Source organism: Orbicella franksi, chromosome 7, assembly GCF_964199315.1.
Source record: "Orbicella franksi chromosome 7, jaOrbFran1.1, whole genome shotgun sequence".
NCBI classification, from domain to species: Eukaryota; Metazoa; Cnidaria; class Anthozoa; order Scleractinia; family Merulinidae; genus Orbicella; species Orbicella franksi.
In genome coordinates, this window is record NC_138151.1 from 10,931,416 (window position 1) to 10,937,368 (window position 5,953).

The following is a 5,953-nucleotide window of genomic DNA, read 5'->3' on the forward strand; positions in this document are numbered from 1 at the left end:
CACATGATTATATGACGTCATCGTTTTCGAAAAGCTCCGTTTTCAAAAGGTTTTCCATCTACACTAAGACGCAAAGCCGGCGTTTTCAAATTTCTTCGGTTTGAAAAGCGTTTTACTTGTAAACCTTCGGCGCTTCAATTTTTGCCCGATTTATTTCCTTCCGCCCCAACTAACTGCCCCTGGGTCTCCGAGGATGATAAAGATAAAGAACTTACAACTTTGCAAATTGTAACAATAACAATAACAATAACAATAACAATAACAACAATTATCGCTGTTCATTAGGATCCGTTCAGGTCATGTCAGGTTCCAGGACTGGTTATCGGCTCCAAAGCTTCATTTGGGCTCGCATCCTTCTGCCTTACACTTTCCCTTACATATGGCTGTGTTCTTTCTCCTGGTGATCGAGGATATCGCTCTGCCATTCCTTCGTACGCGTTGCGGACAAGGGAAAGTGCGTTGCTTCCTTCGCATTCGCATTCGCATCAAGTCGAGTCAACGAATGTCAGCTCGACTTTTTGTTTCCCTTCTTGTTAAGCTCTTTCTTTGAACGCAGTGACTGCCGCTTGTGCTTGAAGATGCTGGTAATCCTCCAAAGAGGGAAACTCATCGTTAAATTTAATTTATTTACCTTGATGAGGTCTTGATAAGCATTTCTTAGCAAATCGGAAGGTTTGTTTTGCTCGGGGTTGCAAAGTACAAGTCCGCACGTCTTTTTCCTTGCAATTGTCTCTTGCAAGCTTTTCCATGTTTTCTTTGAACGTGTTAACTGCCGCTTCGCACTCAGGCTCTAACTTCTGGTATTGGAATGGACTTGGTAAAGAGCCGATTTCTCGCTGAAAACAGCATCGTTGGACGGTAAGAACCACAAAGGCCGTAACTAATGCACCGCCGAGTAACAGCAAGGCAGGTGCTTGAGAGGTTTTTCCCGCATTCGCGTAGTCGGCTTCAATTTGCAAACTCTCTTCCACTATAGCGTTGGTCAACTTTGCTTCTTTGGTGCCTCCAAGAACAGCGCAGATATAATAATCACGCTGTAACAGAGTCCAAAAACTCCACAAAAAACCGGCCAAGGAACTTGGAAAGATCATTTCAACAGAGGATTTGTTGCATCTCAACCGCGAATAAAAGCAGTAACAGATTCGTTTCAAACCTTGTTTTTCTGGTTCTTTATAGAAGCAACACCCGCGAACAAAATTCCAAAATCCGTTGTGAAGAAATAGCGTCACCAGAAATAAAAGAATGGCAGGAATAAGAATGAAACAGCTAGCATAAAAAGCAAAATTGTCTGGCGGACACTTAAAGAAACCTTCACTTTCCACAACAGCGTTCAGGCCGAATATAAGCAGAGCAATCTCCTCAGAGCTTTATTATCTAGTTCTCTGCACGCACTGCAGGCCTATGATGAGGGAGCATCATAGGCCTGCAGTGCAAAATTGTCTGGCGGACACTTAAAGAAACCTTCACTTTCCACAACAGCGTTCAGGCCGAATATAAGCAGAGCAATTGAAAGGCCGCGTGCAAGAACGTACCCTAGATTTTTTGGCCATTTTGAAAGTGTTCAAAAATAGCTGAATTTTGGCGTGTATGCTTCGTTGTACCTCAGAAACATTGCTCTGGATTTTTTTTGGCTGGGACGCTCTTCGTTCTCGAGAAATAACGTATGCAAAAAGCTCAGTTTTCCAAGCGGCATCTTTTGGAGATCTTTTGTTATTATTGTGGTGTTTCTCATGCTTCCAGAATTATTCTGTAATCCTGACTTCAAAGAAGTCATTAATGAAGTCAATGAGACTGCCATGACTGACAATTTAGAATACAATTTATGTTCTGAAAGGCCTTTAAATTCTGCCCTCTAAAACTTGATTGTGATGCCAAAGATTATGGTATTTACAACCAGTTGGGACATCTGGAAAAATAAGATTCCGAAAACGATAACATTTTTTTCTTTTAATTGGTTAGTTTCTGTAACCATAAAAGTACATTGTCTAGTGTTTCGTATATATCGAGGGTTTAATTAGAATTGACTTCTTTTAGTTAAATTTTTATCCATTGTATTTGGACAAAAGCAGATCCTGGAGGTCGTCTACAATGTTCACAGGTGATGGAGTCAAGGGTTTGGCATGTGCAGGATCGCATTCTGATCACGGTTAATGCAAAGAACACTCTGATCTGAGACACTAGCAAAAAGAACCTTGGCAAAAAGAGTTCTTTTTCTTTCACTTAAAGCTATGCTATGAACTTGTTTTATTTTAAATGAGCAAAATATTAAAATTCGTTCATTGTTAATGATGGAAACCAATTGAGCTGCATGAGTAAGATTCCGTGTAGTCCGAGGCTTTCCCAATGAATGGGGCCAGTTGTAAACTGACAATTACAAAAAACATGACTTAGGCCCCGTCCAAACTACGCCGGGAGAATTCGAAAACAGCGTTGTCCATCTTAAAACGCATCAAATGTTTTCCGTCCACATACGCCAGAGGAATTTCAGTAAAAAAACAACAATCACTGGTCATTACGGATTGGTGTTTGAGGAAAACTCGGTCAAGGAAATAACATGATTTTCGTGACGCCATTGCTTTCGAAAAGTTCCGTTTTCAAATATTTTTCCGTCCACACGAAAACGAAAAGCACTCGTTTTCAAATTACTCCTGTTTGAAGAGCGCTCTGGAAAAGCTCCGTTTTCGTAACGGATTATTGTGGAAGGTAGGCTTAGCCGTAGAAATAAACTTGGCTGCGTTTTCAAATTCCTCCGGTCTAAGGTGGAAGCTGACTTAGAAGCCACAAATCGTTAGAAAAAACGTTGAAACAACTACAACACAGATCTCTTGTCTCCCATCTGCATAGTAACAGTCTAACGGACTTCACTGTAGCCGCCTGATAAAACATCTGCTAAACAAACCAACGAAAACAGTTAGATATATTTAGTACTTGGAACACTGGAACTTAAACACGAAAAATGGCGATCGAGTCAAAGTCATCGGCCGACAGTAAAACTGAAAGACGATAGAGGAAATATGAATCTTACTAGAAATTTTGTTTTGGAAAGTCTTGCTTTACTTTTGCGAGCACGTACTCGATGAAACAAAATACAAACGACAAATGGAAGGTGCTTCCTAGTTCCCAGTCAAATTAAACATGATATCCACGATGACTTCGATAGCGTTGATCCTAGCAGTATGCAGAAGACCTGTCATATATGAACTCAGTTAAATGACCTCGCTCTCCATGAGTTCTCGTAGCTTAATGGATAGAGCGCCCGCCCGGTGTTCGGGAGGTCATGGGTTCGATTCCTGTTTGTTCCACGCTCGTGTCAAGTTGATTAATTCACCTTCACATTTCATTACCGAGCTTAAAATTCACCATCTTTATTAATTTATCACGTGATCCAAATAATGCGACAAATAAAAGGTGCCTCCTCAGGCCAAGGGGAACCTCCTTTGTTTTGAACGTGTTGTGCGTGGACTCAATGGGTTACTGATGGAGTTGAATATTACTTGCGATATTTTTAGTTGGGCACTGTGAGAAACAAGAGCCCGGCTTCCCCAAACACATAACGCGATACCCCCGGCCAGGGCTCCAACCCTGACCGCTCAATCCGGAGGCGAGAGCACTAACCATGAGTCCACCGCGCCTCCACGTAATAGGTATAGCTAACGTCGCTCAGAAATGGCAGACTACAAATGGCAGACGAAAAAGGTGTAAAATAAATAAAGGAATATTTAGTACTGACGCAGCGCGTAGGTTGCGAAAAAGGAATATTTGTACTATTGGTCAGGTGCAATTGGTTATTTTTAGTTTTCTCGGACATCGCTTCACCACATTTTCAACTTCCAACTTCACATTTTTTATGACCAAAAATAGTCTCTCGATGTTTGAACACCATATCTCATCTTGTATTTTACTTGGTTACATGCAAAGTTTCTTCTAAGAGAAGGATACATATCTAATAACCCAATATAAATCTTATATCAATTCAACTTCAAAGTTTGAGCAAAAATCCAGACATGCTTATTGACAAAAAAAAAGGTAAATAAATAATTAAATAAAAACGTAGCTAGGTCGCCCCTCATCCTGATGAAGTAACTAAGTCATTGCTCATTGCGTTTATCGCGGGGATAACGTTATCAAGGAGGCGCTGACGGGAAAAACACCCTGGCAACCACAGATGAACTCAGAACTCCGACCCATTGGTCATAGTAATTCCATTACTAAACGAAATAGTTTCTGTGTGTGTTTCTCTTCACCTTTTTCCCACAAAATGTAAATGCCGTTTTTATACTACGTGTTCCTTTCTCAGGCTTCCCCGAAGCACCAACATAGCTTTTTAGGAGCTAATCATATCTGAATACAGATCGATAGCAAATGAAATTCCCTGACAGGTTCTCGACATTCTACTGCCACTAAATACTTGTCATATTGACAGCAACTTATACCGCACAAGAATTTGTTTAAAAATTGAAATGCAAATTACTAAACGCTGTGTTATGACGTCAGTGCGTATATACCACCTGGAGAAGATTTACAAAAGATGTAAAATATGTTTATTATTTCGTTTTTGTGGAGACCGCAATGAGGATTCATGATCAGACATACAGTACGTGTGTTTCTAGATACACCCTGTACGCCACACTTGTTTGGTTTCCCGGTTTTGCTAGCGCTTGAAGCAGGTTAGTCTTAGATCGGTTTAATGTCAATCAATTAAGGCATTATAAGTTACTGGCGAATCTTACTAAAAGTGACTTTTAATAGTTATTTGGCGCATATCATTTCCAACATACAAAACTCCTTAGTGTAGTGTTGTGAGTCTCAGTTTAGTGAAATCTGGACTCCGTGCTGTGCACCTTGAGGACTCTTTGTTTTAAAGCAGCTACGTCACGGTTCAGTTAAAAGTTGTAAATAGTAATAACGCAGTGCCAAATCAAAAACGTTGTTTATGGCAGACGTTTCGAGCCTAGCCCTTCCTTAGTGCTAACTTAGCACGGAGGAAGGGCTAGGCCCGAAACGTCTGCCATAAACATCGTTTTTGATTCGGCACTGCGTTATTACTATTTACAACTTTTGAACTGTTTACTGTGCCATGCGGTAACTGATCCTTTTGGATTACAAATATTTACGTCACGATTTGCGCATCTTGAAAATTTTAGCCCAAATTTTTCGGTCGGTTGGTCCTTTGCAATCCGTGTTAATCTTCCCCATCCTTTACCATCTTTGTTCCTTTATGGTTTTTTACTATCTCTTTGGTGTTTTTATATCTTAGTTAATTACTCTTTTCAGGTTACTTCGATTTAAACGTAATTTTGTACGTAACCAAAATAACTCAAAATGTCGTGACTGAGTTCCTTTAAGCTTCTAGCGTTCGCAGCTGAAACCGGAGGAATCGTTGCACCATTTTGGAAACAAAATAACACGATACAAGCTTCAATATTGTTCTGGCCATATTCCAGGCTTAAAAAGTATATGCATATTCAAACATCGGATTCTTTCTTGCTCGTCTGGTCAGACAAAATGCCAAATTATGACCATTTTCCCAACTTCTTTAATTAGTTTCGTATTGCCAGTTTAAGCTCACTATTTACTGGATGTGAAGCATAACCATTTCGCTTCGCTTTTATCTTTTTGCGATGAAATCAATGTCACTTTTCGCTTTCGTTTGGTGTTTTTGTTTTTTGTTTTTTGGTTGGTAATATTGCTCAATTAGGATGACTGTTCCGGGTCACAATACAATGGACCCACCAGCAACTGTTTTATCGAAAAAAAAAAAAAAGAGTCGTCGTTATTTTTATATTAAAATGACTTGCGTGCATCGAAACATTAATTTTTTAATAATTTCAACTGGCGAGGAGCTGGCAAGAGTCAGTTTGCGTTTAAGCTCAAGCAAGGAGTTGAACTTGAAAATGCTGCGATGAACCACCAAAGCAGTGGACTTCCGAGAATTCTCGTTCTCTTTGCTGTA

The 5,953-nt window shown here is 40.0% G+C and overlaps 1 pseudogene; it reads right to left on the reverse strand.

The window, feature by feature from the left end:
- Window positions 1-302: 302 nt before the first annotated feature.
- Window positions 303-1,850, reverse strand: LOC145492623 (uncharacterized; annotated as a pseudogene).
- Between the last annotated feature and the right edge of the window lie 4,103 nt (window positions 1,851-5,953).